Here is a 20,108-nt window from a genome sequence, read left to right as displayed (position 1 = left end):
CCGGCTTGAGCTCAGTATTTTCACATAAGTACATTATTATTTCACACATATAATTCACTACTTGCTTGGGGGACAAAGTATATCATTATGTCACACCAAAGGAGAGTTCTCTGTTGCAATAGGCATTAGGCCATCTGAACTTAAAAATTCTATTCACTGAACATATTTCTTATATAATTGTAACAGTGTTGTTGTTTTTTTTTTGTCATTCACATTCGGGTCCGGTAAGCAGACCCATTTCCAATGGAAATAAGTATATATTTTTCCCAAATGGAAGCTAAAAATTCCTAATGGAAGGTTTGCAAAAAAAAAAAAAAAATTTAGATCTCAACATTTTGTTATCTCCCATCCAAGTTCAACCATAGTAAATATAATACTGGACACTCTTTTATTCTCAATTTTGAAGCATATTTTGCAAAACAACAACACCAATTTCCCAATTTTAGTCAAAACGCCGCGAATTTCCCCAATTCAAAGGGGCCTGGCCCCATTCCCAAAATGGTGAAAAAAATACTGCGTAAACAGTTGTCCTTATTCTCAATATCTACCATCCTAATTGTATCACGAGTGGTAACAATTCAATAGTATAAGGTAAAATATGTTTATATTCACAGTTCTCAATTTATAGAATGTTGAACACGAGTTCACAAATAACTATAGGTTTACTATAGACTATGACAAAAATGCTTTATAATCGGTAAAATAACATGTAAACAAAAGCACCGCATTACAGGTGCCAAGGTTTGGCTGCAGGTGCTGTTTAGAATAAATGAAAGCTTGTCCGAATTTTTTTTAGAGGTCCCAGTGACATTGACCTTTGACCTAGTGACCCAAAAATGGGTGTGCAGTGTAAAATTCATCAAGTTGCATCTACACTGCGGGGAATCACGTGATCACAAAAGTACATCGTCGCACAAAATGGCGGAAAAAGCTCTCGCTTAATAACAAAAATCAAGGTATTCTCATATTTTATAATATTACATTGCAAATTCTATTTTATGTTAATTGAATATCATGATATACCATTTTCATCATATTTTTTATGCTTTCAGAACGTCTAAAAGGGATATTTCGTTATTTTTGGAGACGAGTTAATGAGTGACGTCACGACGACTCACGCACACCTGCTATATGCAGACTCTGCCCACTGGTTGGCAAAAGGTGGTTGGCATAACGCTGATCTATATAGAAAGATTGTGTTGAAAATTACTGATATTTCCACAATTATTTTAATCCTCAAAACACACTGAAACTCAATTACCTTTTATATAGCTTTTATATAAAACATAACATTGTATTTCTGTTTTAGCTAATTAAGCATGTGAAGTTATGAAATCAACATGTCCAACATGAATGTACACAAAAATTTCAATGCACAAATGCACAAATGGAAAGTGTGTCTACTTTAAAAATAATGTGCATGTGTTCATACGCGCCGGCACATGTAATCTGCCGTTTAATTTGCCTTTTGATTGACAGATACTTATTATCAACACAAGTGTCATAAACATTAGTGTGTCTACTTTAAAAATAATTTGCATGTGTTCATAATGATACGCGTCGACACATGTAATCTGCCCCATAATTGGCCTATTGTTTGAGAGATACTAACTATCAAACTATCAATACGAGTGTCATAAACATTAGTGACCCAATGTGCCCCCCCCAACAGGTAGGAAGGTGTTTGTCCAGTAATTAAGCAAGCTTAATGATGCTTTCACTTGTATCTTGAACCTTGAAAAATGTACTTTCTTGGTCTAAATAAAATACATTTTATAATATAGAAGGAACAAAAGACTAAACAAGTTTTTGCATATTTCTAATACTCGTCAAATAAAATGGCGGTTCATTGAAAATTAACGTTTCCAATATTAATTCACATACCGGGTAATTTATTTGTTGTTCAATAAAATACTTTATTTCTGTCACAAAACATTTGACAGATTGTAGATATCGCATTATGGCTTCCAAATCAAATAACAATTTTATGGTGTTGATCATTTACGCTAATTATTACAACAAATAACAATACAATTTATTCCAAAGCCGATGTTGGTGTAGTTCTAAATTAATGTATTGTGTTTTAGAATTCATTTAAGAAGTTCTGACTTATTTTCTTATTAAAAAAATGACTAATTGCATATATTTTCCGTATCAGTAACCAGCGCTTTTTCCCAAACAGTGACTGCGCATGCACAAACAAGCCCAATGTAAACAATAACAATTAACTTGTCTATAACATAAATAGGATGATAAATAGTGCACACACATCTAGACCTTTGCATAAAGACACACTCTTTCTACATTTGAGGGGGGGGGGGGGTTATTTGATTATTTCATTAAAAAAAGCAATTTTACCTTATTTTGCAAAATGAGTTGCGCCTTAGGTTATGCAATGGTGAACAACTTCTCTACCTAAAGCGCATTGATTGATGTAAACAAATCGATATTTAGGTGAATCTCTACACTAGGTCACCGTACGATAGAGAGATACTTAAAGAAAAGGGGAGCAACTCATTCATCTTTCTTGACAAAATGTACAGTTTACGATTCATTTGTTTGAGAAATTGAAATTGTAGTTATAAAACCATCGTAAATTTATAGTTTTTGCAAATTAATAGATGTAAGAAACAAATATTTACCTGTGTCATTACATTATAAGCTTTATATTCGTTACTAAAATGTATGTTTTATGTTCGTTCACTAAACGCGTTGACAAACGACGCCATCTTAGGTTACATTCAACTAAAACATCGAATATCCCTCAGTAGTTCGTAATTTCTAAAGAGTTTTTTTCTCTTCTTGCATAAAAGCAATTTTACAATTTTAAACTTGTAATATGTGGCTATTTTAATAACCTATATGTATCTTGAGTATTTTTATGACGTAAATTGCATTCTTCTGTGTTTTCTGTTGTATGGGGCTTTTGTCGAGAAATGCTTTGTCGAAATATGGCTGCCAAAACGATGTTTGTACTGGTGTCTGCATTCGCATGACATGCCCTTTTATTGAAATTAATGAATCAACATATCGATCGTTAAAATAATGCCAGGCTTGCAATAGGAAAAAGAAAGGCTAAAAAAATGCTTTAAACGTTTGCAGTATTATAATGGGATCCTTTCGGAATTGGAATTAGTATAATTTAAATGGTAAAAGCACAGATACTGGCATGTTTATGTTGCAAATATTCATCTACAAGCATGATAAGAAAACGATTTTTTTATGATTGTTCGACCATTGGAGTGCTAGACAAGATGAGAGATGTGAATATTTGGGCCAAACTGAGTGGGCATGTAAGGGACGGGAAGGGGATCCGGTTGGGAAGAATAAGTGTTAACTTTCCGAATTACCTTTCTAGCAAATAGGATGATCTTCATATATTTAAATTTCAGATGGAGAACAAGATTACAAAAAAATACACAATGACACGGATGTATTCCATTCACGCCATTCTCTCTTGTTTCGTAGGCTTGATCTTTTATCCATTTAGCCACACATTGAGAACAAATCAGTGGCAGTCTTGCTCCAGGCTGGAAGAATGTGAACACGCCGTTAAGAACTTTATTTGTTCAAATATCTGAAGTTATTGAAATATATGTGAAAAAATTTTAAGTGCATAAAGACAAGTATCCTTGCAGTTTGTGCCGATATCTTAATTAAGGTATATGAATACATCCTTGAATACGTCTTAAATCGGTGACAAACTTTCACGTTGCGTTTAGTATAACCGTGCATAGCCGTGCAGTGCACAATGCATTGTTAAACAAGAACGCAGACTTATTAAATAAAGTAATTCTGGTGTATTTCACACTGCCATAAGAGCAATAATCTGTATGTTATGTACTCGTTGAAATTCTTATTTTAAAAAGTGCTTGTTCCAGACAAATCTCTGTGCGTAGGTTGTAATTTTGGTATTGAAAGTGTCGTTAAATCAATTTACCAAAACATACTGTCATGTGTGGCGTATTCTGTAATAATTATAATGTCAAGTAAAATAGTTGAATGAAAGTCATAGGATTCCAATCCGGGACCTCTTCGGGTCAGATATAACGCGATTCCTCTGTGTCTGTCAGGCTTAAATACTGTTCAGCCTATTTAAAGTTATATTATGGGCATCTCACAATTTATAGGTGTATATCGCAACCGTTTTTATTTCATTTGTGGTGTTTTCACTTCATATACAATAATATTTGTTAATGCAGCATCAACATACTATAATGCTAAAACAATATCCCGGAAAGAGAAAAATAATGCATTTGAACATGAAAATGATTCGATTTCAATGTGAATCTAAATTTAGTTCTAGTGCAGATTCGTTCATACGACACAAGGACACTATTTTGTTGAACGTATCATTTCGGCTTAGAGGACTGGGTGACTCATGTAAAATATCGAATATAATATATATTTTTATAAACAATTAGAAGAAAGATGAATTGCAGATAATTGGTCGGTAACCACATTTTAACTAACTCTTTTGGTTGTTAATTCTTTTCAGCTCAAATTAACAGTGAAAAATGCCCATAATATCACTTTTAAATGCCTTGTAAGAAAATACACGTACTTTAAAAATTATCATTACAATGCATTCCAGACGCTTTACTCTATTAATAAATGTATTTCCTTTACAGCCCAACCGATTTTTACAACTAACCTCCAGATCTGAAAGGTTACGGTAATACATGATTGAATTAATACCTTGACGATTTTGGGAGTAAATTTTTCAGGTTTTTTTTGTTTTCAGTTATTCATTTAACACATCCAGACTCATCGGAAAGTTACAGTCAGGTCCAGCTGTTGAATCTTCATACTAGAATTCAACAACTGACCTGTAAGTGTGATTATGACAACACCGTCTTCAAATAGTGATGCTTTTTGGTATTTTATTTCAGATGTACATCGATGATGAAGTTACAAGCTGGACAAGATATGACAGACGCAAAAAACTGAATCGCCATGGTAACGGTTATTTTATCGAAAATTCTGCTATTACCGGTATGTGGTTATTAAAATGTATTTAAAAATTACAAAATGCTTGCTCGTTGTAATAATAACGCAATCAAAAATATAATAATGCCCCTCTCTCTGAAGAGTACTTCCATTGCTTCGTTTATCATCGGTTACCTTCAGTTATTATCGGCTATCATCTTTAACCTTCAGTTATCCTCGGTTATCATCGGCTATCATCAGTTAGCATCGTTTTCATCGCATTATTAAATATACCCCTTTGCAGAATTCAATAGTAGTATAACGATTCTTTGACAAAATATATACCGGTAATTTAAATGTATAATCAACAAAAAATGTTCAACATATACAAACAATCACATATCAGGCATTAAACAAACGAAAAACGCATTGAATGTTTCTACGCGACTCTTGATGACATGACACTTGATGAAACTTCTGTTGATATGAGCACCGTTCTGTGAAAACGTAGCGTTTTGCATGTGCGTAAAGTGTCTTCCCAGATTAGCCTGTGCCGGTCAAGCGTTCACTCGCCGTATGCTGTTATATGGAGTTGTACGACGCAGATTTCTTCCTACATGGACTAATGACGAATAGCGTTCCACTCTACAACATAAAAAATCAACATGTTAATTAAACAACACTTGTGTTGTTGATGTTTAAGGGTTTTTTTTAAATTTATTTTGTGCTTTTTTTTGAAAGTAAAGAAATACTTATATTATGAATCATTTGGCTCGAAGTTCGTAGCTCTCAAAGTTTTTTGTAGGTCCACGCGATTTCGTGCAAATGGGAGTCGTCTAAGAAATGCAAGGGGGGGAACAGTGCACTGCAACATGGTATTTTGCCGTTGATATTTCTCTTAAACGCAATCAAGATAAAATGCATAGTGTGTGTGTATAACGTCTTTATAAATGCACCGGGAGACTCTCATAAAGGGCCATCACCCCCTAAAAGACTTTTCGGCTGCATTATGATGTATAATGATAGATACATAAGACCTCCCGTATTAGACTTCACGTTGGTCGAACGTCTAATGCAAACAACGAGTACTAGAAGTCTATACTTGAGAGTGGTCACAAATCATTCGAACCCCTGCTGACAGTGTGTTACCAGGAGGACACGAATCTGCTAAAATAATTTAGCCGCGCTAATAAATTCGGGGCTGTATGCAGTCCGCACGTGCTTATTAGTGACGTCTCTTTCCGCGTGTACGATATTTTTATATCAAAGTAAGTCCTTTCTCAGTGAAAATCTTAGCGAAAGGCGGAACGTTTTGTCCCTGATTAGCCTTTGCGGACTGCATTATGCCCTTTTTTTGCAAAGCGCGATTCAATACGCTAACTTCAGACTGCACAGGCTAATCTTTGGACAACACTTTACGCACATGCATTAAGTCCCGTTTTCCCAGAGCGCCGATGATATTGTTCCAGGTACCTCACCTTTATGTATCCAGGCAGGTTGGACCAAAATCCGTAGTTTGGCAAGAGTTCCTTCCCCTCGGCGCGTCGCACGAATTTCATGAATGAAACACCACCGATGATGTAGATGAGCAACAGGCAAGAAAATCTGTGGACGGCAATCAGAAAATAAATGAACAGGGCTCTTGAATATTTAACGTTTTCAATACAGATTTTATCAAATTATGAAACCTCAGAAATATTATCAGGAGATAATGTATGTTTACTGATTTTGAGGAGACCCTAACCTCACACTCGGCCAGTGCTGCCCTATTATTTATTACAAAAATATTTAATTTTTTTGACATTTAATCGTTTATAAATCTCTCATTAAATTGTAATTAATTTATTCCTTATTGTAGACATTTAATTTTTAATTGTTTAACAACAATGGGAATAATATATTCTAACAAATATAAATGACTTATAAATTAATACGCAACAGGGAGCATTCCAGATACGTCCGCATGCTCGAAAGTGCCCTTTTGACAAAACAAAGCTCCCTGCCCTTATCAAACCCTAGCTGGAGAACTGCTTGGCCCATAATGTTTCGTGAAACATTGAAAGGTAAATAAAAGTTAACCTCATAGCAACACGATTCAGATTCAATAGCAATAAACAGGCAAGACACTTCAATTTAATGAGCAGAACCGTGACTTTATGAGAACGGTAATTGTAGTAGATAATTAAATAAAAGATAGGCGTAAGGGATATGGTGTCCGCCTAGCGATCGGGAGGTCACGTGTTCGATCCCCACTGTGGGAGCGTTCATTAGATATCCCCCATAGACATCAAGTACTGGTTCTAGGCCCAGGACACGGACTCGAGAGCGTTTCAAATAAGCCTTAGGTTTTCTATGCAATCGAGCTAAATAAATAGGTTGAACTAAACTAAACTAAGGCGAATTTACATAGCGGTTGTGTGATTCAATCTGTGTCCATCTTTAGCCCCATAAAATAGTTAAATTATTGCAAATTAATAACACTCGTATAGCCCAGTTACTATTAAAATGTTACGATCAACCATATTACCGAGACTCATACGTGTTTCAGAGAGAAATATCGTCACAAGATGACTTACTTGCGTCAGTAACCGTAAAGTTTATTCCGTAGTGATAACCACGGTGCCTATACCACGTGACTTTTTAAGATCTGTGTTGGGGAATAAAGCGCGACCCAGTTAAGATTTTTAATGATGCCTTTTTAAATATTTCACCATTTTTAATGGGATAAAGTGGAGTTAGACATTTTACGAACATGCATTAAGCCTGGGATGACATTTTACGAACATGCATTAAGCCTGGGATGACATTTAACGAACATGCATTAAGCCTGGGATGACATTTTACGAACATGCATTAAGCCTGGGATGACATTTTACGAACATGCATTAAGCCTGGTTTTTCTAGGGAGATGCTCATTCGTTAGATTTTTCTAAAGGTATATTGATCTTTGAAAACAAAGTATTTTTTAGTAAAGTGCAACCGCGCGTTTGTAATATGAAGTGTGGGGACTGATCCGACATTTTCTAACCGTTCAAACGCGCGGTTGCATTTAACTGAAAAAAAAATATTTGTTTGAAAACATCATGATACCTATAGAAAACTCTTACGAGTGAGCGGGCTCTCCACTTTATCCGATAAAAAAAGTTGAAATATTTTTAAAGATATCCTTGAAAATGTTAACTGGGTCGCGCTTTATTCTCCCAACACAGATTCGAAAAAGTCACGTGGTATAGGCACCGTGGTTATACGACTCCTCGCTTGATCAACCTATTAATTTTATTATTGGAATATCATATTACCTATTGAAGGATCGTATGTTCAATCGCTTAATTGATAGTTTCAATATGTATGTTATTAGCAAATTGTATAATATTGATCATTAAATGCTCAAAAACCTTGATTAAAAAATGAATCTAATTCTCGCTCTGAGAAAACCGGGCTTAATGCATGTGCATAAAGTGTCGTCCCAGAGTAGCATGCGCAGTTCAACACTTTTCGCATGTACATAGTATTTTTGTTTAAAAAAATTCTCGTTCAAACAAACAGCCAGTCTATGCGGAAAGTGTCGTACCTGATTAGCCTTGTGTAATGTACATGCTACGCTGGGATGACATTTTACGAACATGCATTAAGCCTGGGATGACATTTTACGAACATGCATTAAGCCTGGGATGACATTTAACGAACATGCATTAAGCCTGGGATGACATTTTACGAACATGCATTAAGCCTGGGATGATATTTTACGAACATGCATTAAGCCTGGGATGACATTTTACGAACATGCATTAAGCCTGGGATGACATTTTACGAACATGCATTAAGCCTGGGATGACATTTTACGAACATGCATTAAGCCTGGGATGACATTTTACGAACATGCATTAAGCCTGGTTATTCTAGGGAGATGCTCATATTGTATCTTTATATAGGACAATATTTTATGAACTTTTCGAATTAGCACAGTATTAAGTGTCGACCTATTTTTTACCATTCTGAAGCAATGTGTAAATTGCTTTATGAGAACAGCATAAAACCATAACGGCCTGCACGTACTTCACAGGCTGTTCAGATTGTATGCGGTTTGCTGCTCATTAGTATCTCATGGTTTGGACATGTAGCCTTTACAATTTAATTTAAGTAATAAAGGTATTCAATTCCAATTGATTTCTAAAGGACTACGTGTACACGCGTCAAAGTGTGCGCACACAGGATTAGGTGACCCGAAATAAAATTGTTCCTTACATAATGAGAAACACCACTCCGCCACTAATCCCTCCTCCTCCCCCTCCTCCTCCTGTACAAGGCTTCAGCGGCCCGGCCTCGTTACACGCCCCCGGACATGCGCACACCGTCTTCAATGTCAGCGTCTGTAGGCGCAATCACAAAAATCTCTTTTCATGGCTTGCATAAACTTATTTTGTCAGTAATAAACTTGCATACTCTTATTTTGGGAGTAATAAACTTACAAAAACTAATTTTAGGAGTTATAAACTTGCAAAAACTTATTTTGGGAGTTATAAACTTGCATATACTTATTTTGGGAATTTTAAACTTGCGTTAAATCATTTTGGGAGTTTTAAACTTGCATAAACTTATTTTGGGAGTTTTAAACTTGTATTTGCTCATTTAGGGAGTTTTAAACTTGCATAAATGTAAATTTGGAGTTTTAAATTTCCATTAACTCCTTTTGGAGTTTTAAAATTGCTTAAACTTATTTTGGGAGTTTTAAGCTTTCTTAAACTTCTTTTGGAATAAAAACTATTATATGTTCATCTCAGTAGTTCCAAATTGTCAGTCATCAAAACTTGTATCAATGTTCAAGACTGTCATTATCCTACACGTGAAGTCATTACTTAAAAAGTGTTCATTTAAAGGGAGGCTCCGTTTAACATACATAATACATAAACATTTACGAAAGGTCTTAATTAGCAATTGTAATTGCCACAAAATATTGGTGTTTGATGAGATTGTAAGTGTATGTTTGTTTATTCTGTTAGGTTTCATGATCAGTACATATATACGTTAAACCCAGCAGCTTGAGTATTGTTTTGAGTTGGTAAGCACACTTTCTATTGTTGTATGTTAGGTTTCGTTCCGCATCATGGAGCAGTAATGCATATGTTGTTTTTTGAAACTGTTATTCAATGTACATGTACATGATATTATTTTGAATCAATATTTCAATATCTTTAATTTACCTTTATCGAATAAGGGTTTATTCCTAATTCGTCATACAGTGCTGAAAGATTTGATGACACATTGAATTGTGTATTTTAATTCTTTAAAAAAAGGTTTGCATGAATGATCTCTAGTTCTTTTCAAGAATAATATCCCCAGATTTCAGTTGGGAATTCATATTATTTACAAACCGATAAAAGTGGATGAAGTATTATGTTACCGTGATCTGAAATTGATTGTATTGTTTTATACCATTGATTGTATTGTTTTTTATTGTATTGTTTAATACCAGTTTCCGTTTTTAAATAAAGTTAAACCCAAATATTTGAATGATGTGACGATTTCAAACCGTTCTCCATATAAAGTAAAGTCACAACTTGTATATGAGTAATAATATGCATGTATTCATATATAAAAGTGATAAACATATATTTATACGGACGTATGAGTGGATGAGTGATAAACATGCGTGTGTACGAGCATATGAGTGATTAACATGCATGTGTACGAACATACAAGAGATACACATGCATGTATATGTAAATATGAGTGATAAACATGGATGTGAACGAACATATGAGTGATAAACATGCATGAGTACGAACATACAAATGATACACATTCATGTATATGTACATTAGAGTGATAAACATGCATGTGTACGAACATATGAGTGATAAACATGCATATACACACACAAACGAATGATAAACAGACATGTCTATGTACAAATGAGTTAAGTCCAGTAGCCCCCTGCGCAGTCATTATGGGTTTACATGCATGTAAATCACATACCAGCTGCACTGTTGTGGTACTGCAATTTCAGAAAATGATTTTATAAAATGGTTTTACTACCCACAATGACCTCGCAGGGCGGTCTAGAACTCATATGTATACATGCATGTGTATCACTTGAATTTATGTATGCATGCATGTTTACCACTTTAATTCATGAATGCATGAATGTTTATCACTTTAATTCGTGTATATATGCATGTTTATCACTTGAATTCGTGTATACATGCATGTTTATCACTTGAACGTGTGTATACATGCATTTTTATCACTTGTGTTTATGTACAAGCTATTTTATATGTAAATATGATTGATAAATGTTCGTGTATAATGTAAAAGAGTGATACGAATGCACGTATTCACCAATACAAGTGATACGCATGCGTGTATACGTACATATGATTTAAGTCCAGAAGCACCGCCGCCCTGCGCAGTCATTATGGGTGTGCATGCATGTATGTCACATTCCAGTTGGACTGTTGTGGTGCTGCAATGTCAGAAAGAAATTTCATGCAATTTTCTTCAAAATCTGTAACTGCTTGTATGTCAACAATGACTGCGCAGGGCTTCTTCGCTTCGCTTCTCGATTTAACACTTATGCATGTATGTATACATGCTTGTTTTATGTACAAGTTTAAGGATATGCATATATGACTGATTAACTGGAATTGTTATGTATGTATGCGTGATACATATGAATGAATGTAACATACATAAGTGTTAAATCCAGAAGCAAAGCAGCTTATATCGCTGTCCCTTAACTATCAACAATCATCAACGGTGAATTTCAACAATTGATTTTCGTTCTGGGAAAACGGGGTTTAAAGTACCTGCGTAGAGAGTCGTCCCTTATTAGCCCCTGTGCACATACATTTGGCCCGGTTTTCCAAGAGCAAGAATCACACCCTGACTGACCCGACAATCGGGTCAGTTTACGCTACAAAATGACCCGGGTTCAAACTCCGAAGAAATATTTTTTCATGTAACTTATTTTCTTGATATTGTTACTTACCGAATGATTTTAAAACCATAGTTTTTTATACATAACATTAAATTTAATTGGAAAAAAATGCTTCACGGATTTATGTAAACAAATCAGAAAACGTCACATATATATGTGAACAAGTAAAAAAAACTTCAAACAACTTCACGTATACATGTGAACGAGTCTGACAACTTAACGTATACATCTTAACTGAGAATTTTAAGGTCTTTATCAGATCAGAGATAGGAGACTTGCTTGTATAAATCAAAATTAAAGCACATTCTTAGAAATTCCTATTTAAAGAATATTCTTATTCTTATATCAATGTCTAAGAATTGATTGATGAATACGAGCCATGAACGTACGTGGGGAGTTAATGACCCGCACTGTATCCAATCAGAACTTACGTGAGGGGTTAATGACCCGCAGTGTATCCAATCCAAACTTACATTAGGAGTTCATGACCCGCGGTATATCCATTCCGAACGTGCTCAGAAGTCCATGACCCGCGGTATATCCAATCCGAACGTGCGTTAGAAGTCCATGGCCCGCAGTGTATCCAATCAAAACTTAAGTGAGGAGTTCATGACCGGCCGTGTATCCAATCGGAACTTACGTAAGTCCATCGCGCAAAGTGTATCCAATCAGAACATAAGTTAGGAGTTCGTGACCGACCGTGTACTTAATCAGAACTGAAGTGAGGAGACCATGGCCGGCCGGATATCCAATCTTAACTTACGTGATAAGTCCTTGACCAGCCGTGTATCCAATCAGAACTTGACCACCGTGTATCCAATCAGAACTTACGTGTGCAGTCCGTGACCGGCCGTGTATCCAATCTGAACTTACGTGAGCAGTCCATGACCGGTCTTGTATCCAATCAGAACTTACGTGAGTAGTTCGTGACCAGGCTTGTATCCTATCAGAACTTACGTGAGTAGTTCATGACCGACCGTGTATCCAATAAAACCTTACGTGAGTTGTTCGTGACCGGGCGTGTATCCAATAAGAACTTACGTGAGCAGTCCGCGACCCGCCGTGTATCCAACTTCCAGACCGGAATCTCCCGCGCCAAACTGCGCCGTCTGCTGGTCGCCAATGTCACTCGACTGCTCGATAGTGTTAGTCTGGCAAGCCTGGAGCAGACGACACATTACAAGAGGTTAAAGGTTACTTTACACTAAATCAGTTTGTATCATCCGGCGACCATTCGAATGAAGTGACTATTTCGAAAGAGTCAATTTTCTCTTCCGCTTTAAAAGTGATTTAGCGACCGTGATCATGCTTTTTCTGATTATTTCATGACTACATTTTGAAATCTGTTTATTAGAAACCTGATGTGGTGATGCTTATATTGCTTAAAGCTCGATTGGTCATAGTCGGCTCGGGTGCTTCTTAAACGTACCCCGGGTACTCTTATGTAAACTACAATTTTATCCGGGTAGGAAAATATACTAAAACGTATCCGTGAATATTTACGCTAAATTCACGTTTAATAACATTATACTTAATCATTCGTTTACCAATTTTAATTAAAGTTTTAGACCTGCGATATGACTTTTTGATTTTCTGTTGTTCTTTTTGTTCGCATATTTCCAATGATATTCTGCATCCAAAATAAAAAGAAACCCCCAAAAAGTCAGGTTTTAAAGGCATTTCATTCCAAATAACAGCCTGTTTTTTTTTCAAAAAAAAAATATAACCATTTAATTACACATGTCGGTCCTAAGAACATGAATATTTGTAAAGCAATACTCAGTTTAATAATTAGTGAATGCAAATATAATTTAGACATATATCTTTTCAGCTCCATATTAGTTTCGCCATCTTCTTTGATTTCGACCAAATTATAGTAGTTTTACGCACATACTTGGGGACAGTTCGAGGTGACTCAAAGTTTCGTAAAATGGCGGAATTTACTACCTCCCATTCACATTGCTGATTTTCCCAATGTCAGTGTTTTTCGCACAATTTTGCGACAATGGCGCTGTACCAATACTTTTCCCAATTAGGCAAAAAAAAGACAATCGCTGGAACCGAACAGTCCGGTCCGGGCGATGTTCATTTTCGAATGAGTCTACTTTACGGGTACATCGAAACAACGTAGATATGAGTAAAAAGAGCTAATCTAAAAGGATTTGGATTTTTAAATGTTTTTATATGAGTTATGTAGCTACTTACCTATTTTATAAGCAATAATGGAAACAATCTCTACGACGCTTCAATTTTAGCGGAAATAAAAATTATCATATTTGACGTTTGACATAATAATAATGACGTCATGAGCACTTGCGCTTATTATTTGAAAATAATGTGTGTGTGTTTTGCTGTTTTTGTGTGTGTCGCTGCTTGTAAATTTAATATAGATCATCTTGATATCAAAGTATTTGTTTTGTTTAATCTGATTCTACTTACTATAAATGATAACGTTATAGTTCCGAGTAATATGACCTACCAACACATATCGACTGATATACCAATATCCTGTTGAACTGATATAAAATATATATCGGGCAGCAATATATATCAGGTAGATATAAATGTAGCGGTATGATAGAACATGATTAACATACATGTTATTAATCAATTGCAAAGCTCAAGCCAAGGTGGAGGACAAATTACAATTTAATATGTAACTTGTCAACAAGCACGAGCTTTGCTCCACCAGCTTGAACAATTGCGAACTTTTAACCCATTTATGCCTAGTGGACTTTCCCATCCTTCTAAATTGGATCAATTTATTTCCAAAATTAGGGATGTCTAGTATATTTATTTCTATATTTAGAATATTTCTTACATAAATTCCTTTCAGCAAACAGCGTAGACCCAGATGAGACGCCGAATCATGCAGCGTCTCATCTGGGTCTACGCTGTTTGCCAAGGCTTTTTTTCTAGACGATAGGCATAATAGGGTTAAGGGCAAAACAGAACATACATTTATTACGACTTGTGCATAGTACATCGTCAGTCTTAACCATGCGATAGTACACATATATTAGAAGATCGAGTTCAGAGAAATTGATCATAGGGTAAATAGTCGTGTACATACAATCTAACAAAATACATGACGTGGTTTGAAAAAAAACACACAAATATTTATGAGAAAGGATGCGTATCATCTTGTAAATATTTAAAGAAATAAACTAAACAAGTCTGTTTTACATGTGTATAAAGATACAAATACATTTTAGTTGTGGAAAATAAATATAGGAAATGGATCATCTAACAAATATCAAATGGATACTGGTGACCATGCATGTCGTATTAATGTAGGCCAAACCTTGTGAAGACGCTGCAGAAAGTGGACTATTTTATTTATTCATAAACAATCTCCTCCGCGACGCGTACAATACGATAATTGTTTATTGATTGTTTTCTATAAAAGCACCGTTCAAAACTATTGCATTTAACACGATATTAATATCATGTTTCCATTTGTGAATGAATATAACTGGAGAACTCAAACCTCTTGCATAAATTACACAACTCTGTCTCGCGCGGATACGCGTAGTAAGCGGGTATTGTGCTCCTAGTGGCTAAGGCGTATCGACCTGAATTTTAGACTTACCACCTTAGACGGTCGCTAAGCGACCATCTAAAAAATCCTACAAGATTTGGTAGGATTTTTATTGTTGTTGTTTAAGTACTATATTATGAAAAGTAGTATCTTTTTTTTATTTTGAAAATAATGTATACGTTTAGGTTCATAGCAAAAAAATAAGTTAACTAAATTTAAAAAAAAGTAAAAATAACAACGGTAAAACTAGTGTACCACGTAGATAAGCTATCATCAAGTGGTTGGTTATGAAGGCAGGGTTTTGATTCAGCTATGCTGGTTCCAGTCAAATCTTTGCGTGGAGGTTGATTGAGCGAACGGTGACTTACCGCGACTTGTTCACAACCGCCCTCGAAGAAAGGATAGCACGGGTTGTATGAGTATACGCTGCCGTCATCTCCTTTAATGTCCTTAAACCTGCACAACAAAGTAAGAATGCTGGTCAATAATATATGAGTCGCTTTTTGAGAAAACTGGGCATAATGCATGTGCGTAAAGTGTCGTCCCAGCTTAGCCTGTGCACTCCGCAAGGACGGTTCTTGCCGCATTTATGCTATTTTTCGTTCAAAATAGTCTCTTTTTGCGAAAATCTGGTTAAGGCGGAAAGTATCGTCCATGATTAGCGAATGTTCATTAATGGTCGTGACATAGTAGGAACGAATCATGGAGACAATTACCGCTTTTACGATTTTTTAATGATGTCCTTTCTAAATGAACATCAAATCGAGGCGGAAAGTGTGGCCCCTGACTTGTCGGGCATGACACATTGTGTCTTGTTCTGAGAAAACTGGGCTTAATTCATGCAGGTAAAGTGCCGTCCCAGATTAGCCTGTGCAGTCCGCGCAGACTAATCAGGGACGACACTTTCCGCCTAAACTTGATTTTCGGTAAGGAGGGACTTCCTTGAAACTAAAAATACCATTAAAGCGGAAAGTGTCGTCCCTGATTAGCCTGTGCGGATTGCACAGGCTAATCTGGGACGACACTTTACGCACATGAATTAAGCCCAGTTTTCTCAGAACAAGAAACCATTACGCACATGACTTAAGCCCAGTTTTTTCAGAACAAGGCTCATGCATACATTATGTTAAAACAACAATTCATGCTTAAATATTTTTATATTATTTCATTTGTGTGTACGATTCAATACTCAATATTCACTACGAATTTACAACAATCGTCGTTTACGTAATTTCTTAACATTGTTACCGCCGAATTCAAAACTGCATCGTTACACACATTACAAATTTAGTAATTTTCGCTTTTTGTGAATAAAAGGGATGTTTATTTGAGAAAATGCGTTTCGAGAAGAGGAACATAATTATTATGTTGTAATTACTTTTACTTAATGTCACCTATACAGGCCGATTCTAAGCACGTTAGCAAGACTAAGGTAGTGACAAGCGACGTGACCTCGCGTTTAACAAATACGAGTACATTTAAATGGGGAAAAAACATGATGACGCTGTAAATTATCTTTCACGTGGCCGACTGTCAACTGCATGTAAATTAATCAGATGTCATGTCATATGACCATGTTAAATACATTATTAATTATTAGAAAAGGGCCATCGCTCGCTCTGTGTTTTTTTTAAATTATTTGCCAGAAATAAGCCAACAAATACGAGCGAAAAACTAACTTATGTGTTACGTCTTTCATCGACAGCTTAATGCGTTTTTATGGTTCAAAAACGAAGAAATCATTATTTTATGCCTATTGAGCAATACAAAAACAATCACAACATACTAGTATCCATAAAAATGCATACAATGTTTATAGCATGTTCAGAATTATTAATATTGGAAATGAGTCAATTTATATTCGAGTGAGTGCGTGCGTGCGTGAGCGAACGAGTGAGCGATCGGTCGATCAATTTAGCGAGCGAACGAGCTATTAAGTTCGTGAGCGAGTGAGTGAGTGACTGAGCGAGTGAGTGACTGAGCGAGGGAGTTAGTGAATAAGCGAGGAGTCGAACAGTCGAATCAGAGAGGGGTCGAACAGTTGTATCTATTCCACGGTCTACATCAGAGAGGGGTCGAACAGTTGTATCTATTCCACGGTCTACATCAGAGAGCGGGTCGATATCGCACTAATGTCAAATCTATTAAATCGTAAATAACAATCAAAGCCACGAGTTTTAGGGAAGCCAAACCATGAACGTTTGAGGACGACCGCAAGTTATGAAGCGGAAGAGGTAAAATCTTCAATTTAATAATGGCTCCACTTTGAACTTCGATGACTCCGATGCCCTTTTTTATTGCTGTTTCGATACTGAAGCGGGAGTTCGATTGAAATAAATCACACATGTTTTCAATAAAAGACACTTGATTAGTTATTCATAATATTCAATCAAAGGTAGATACATGTATTTTCTTAACATCGATGGTTGTAAGACTACCTCCACATCCGAGAGATACTAAATTCAGTGCGTATTTACACAAAAAGATTGTGTTGAAATCATTGTTGCGGCGCAAGTGTACACGACACACAGATAGCACGAGCTTAACTTTGGGAAAACGGGACTAAATGCATGTGCGTAAAGTGTCGTCCCTGATCAGTCTGTTCCATTTGCGCAGACTAATCAAATACGAACATTTTCGCATAATGGAGTTTCGCTAAGAAAAGGATTAACACGATGAAAGCGGAAAGTGTGGTCCCTGTGCAGATTAGCCAAGGATGACACTTTACGCACATTAATTCAGTCTGTTTCCCCAGAGCTGTGATCACATTTATAATAATATGTGTCGCGTTCTGAGAAAACTGGGCATAATGCATGTGCGTAAAGTGTCGTTCTAGATTAGCATGTGCAGTCCGCACAGGCTAATCAGGGACGACACGTTCCGCGTTTATGGTCTTTTTAGTTTCAATGAAGTCTCTCCTTACCGATAATCAATTTTAGGCGGAAAGTGTCGTCTCTGATTAGCCTGTGCGGACTGCACAGTCTAATCTGGGATGTCACTAAACGCACATGCATTAAACACAATTTTTTTAGAACACGGCTCACATATCTTTGAAATCGATTTATCATGTTGACGTTCTAGATAAAGCATCCACTGCTTTTGATTTCAACAATAAAAATAATAAAACATGCCACTTTTCACTGAAATGTTGGCAATGAAATAACCTTGATTTCTTGCAACTTTTAAAAACTATGTATTGCCATGATTCGCTTGTTCAGAAAATACAAGCGTAACTGCGCCTTGATGATCTTTGATGCATGCGAGAGTTTAATATGTTTCCCTATTTATTTGACAATAAGAACTTATGTAATTGCACGCTTAAAAAAATGGGAAAGATTTACTGTCTGTTATAATGTGTATTTACTAGTTTCGAAAGAGTTGATGACGATCTAATCATAGTTTACGTATCGAGACACGTGTTCGGCTGTAGATCATTGAAGCTTTACATGTGGTTATTGACCTATTACTGAATTCCGCAATAACAAAAATACTAAGACAAACAACACGTTTCTTTAAAACAACCGATTTCCATCTATTTTGCATAAAACTTGATAACAGACTAAGTGTCGAAGTCTTAGTTTTAATTGTCAACATTAACAAAGAGATGTCGCATAGGTTTCACATTATAGGAATGACGAGCAAGCGTGTGCACAGGACAACGAAAACTAACCAACTTTTATTTCAACGACAAATCAGACGAATATCACATACATGTACATGTCATTGATACTTTAGCTATCCGTTTCCGACAGACTTAAGTACATACGTTAATGCGATGAAGAGAGGACGAGCGGAGTAAACGGGTAGATAGGACAAGCTGCATTCATAAATACAATTGAGCCGCGCTCTGTGAAAACGAGGCTAGATAAGTGTGCGTTAAGTGTCGTTCCCGTCTAGCCGTGCAGTCCGCACAGACGTATCAGATACGACACTTACCACGAAAACTAGATTTTCGCTAAAAAGAGACTTCCTTTAAACTAAAAAATAAAATCAGAGCGGAAAGTGTCGGTCCTGATTAGCCAGTGCGGACTGCACTGGTTTATCTGTGACGGCACATTACGCACATGCATTAAAGCCCGTTTTATCAGAGACAGGCTTAATTGAACTTATGGCATAATAAACATGACCAGTGGGTGACCCGTTTGGCATTCCCGGACATTCGGCACCTCGCAAATGAGTCGGAAAGGACATTGGCACCCGATTAAATAGCACAGTTGAATGGTCGGCAAATTTATGAGGTGCGGTCGTTGGGTAATGCAAAAAAAGCATTGAGCCGATTGTTCGGCTGCCGTTGTTCCGGATACCTTTATAGGCTTAATACTTAAGTGTTCTGTGTGTCACACATTTCCACTTTAAATTATGTAAACACGATTAGTGACTAATTTACTTTTAAGCTTTATATTTTCACTTCTGTAACAAGTTTTTAACTATAGAATCACATTTGCAACTTTTAGTAAACTACCTATGCGCGTGAAAACTGAATCTTAACTCGAGCGCTTGTAATCACGCATATCTATCATTCACGAAAGGTCGCTGGATTGATGTCCCATAGCTTTATGCTTCACATTTTATTTTAATAACAGTCAAGTTTAATTGTTCAGGGTTTTTTCAGTGTAATTTGACTTTTTTCATAAAAAATTAATGCTTATGTCAAAGATCAGAGAATGTTCGCCCAGTTGCTGCCATGAAAGTTCAAATTGC

The 20,108-nt window shown here is 36.1% G+C and overlaps 1 protein-coding gene across 1 annotated transcript in view; it reads right to left on the bottom strand.

The window, feature by feature from the left end:
* LOC127881634 (cation-dependent mannose-6-phosphate receptor-like) overlaps positions 1-15,859 on the bottom strand; it is a 148,298-nt gene extending 132,439 nt beyond the window's left edge. The window contains exons 1-2 of the mRNA XM_052429716.1: positions 15,776-15,859; positions 12,908-13,026 (exon numbers count right to left, since the gene is read on the bottom strand). The gene's annotated coding sequence lies outside the window, so the exon portion shown is untranslated. The remainder of the gene's footprint in view (positions 1-12,907; positions 13,027-15,775) is intronic.
* Positions 15,860-20,108: the final 4,249 nt, after the last annotated feature.

This window comes from Dreissena polymorpha, chromosome 1 (assembly GCF_020536995.1).
Source record: "Dreissena polymorpha isolate Duluth1 chromosome 1, UMN_Dpol_1.0, whole genome shotgun sequence".
Taxonomy (NCBI): Eukaryota; Metazoa; Mollusca; class Bivalvia; order Myida; family Dreissenidae; genus Dreissena; species Dreissena polymorpha.
This window is presented reverse-complemented; position numbering and strand designations above follow the sequence as displayed.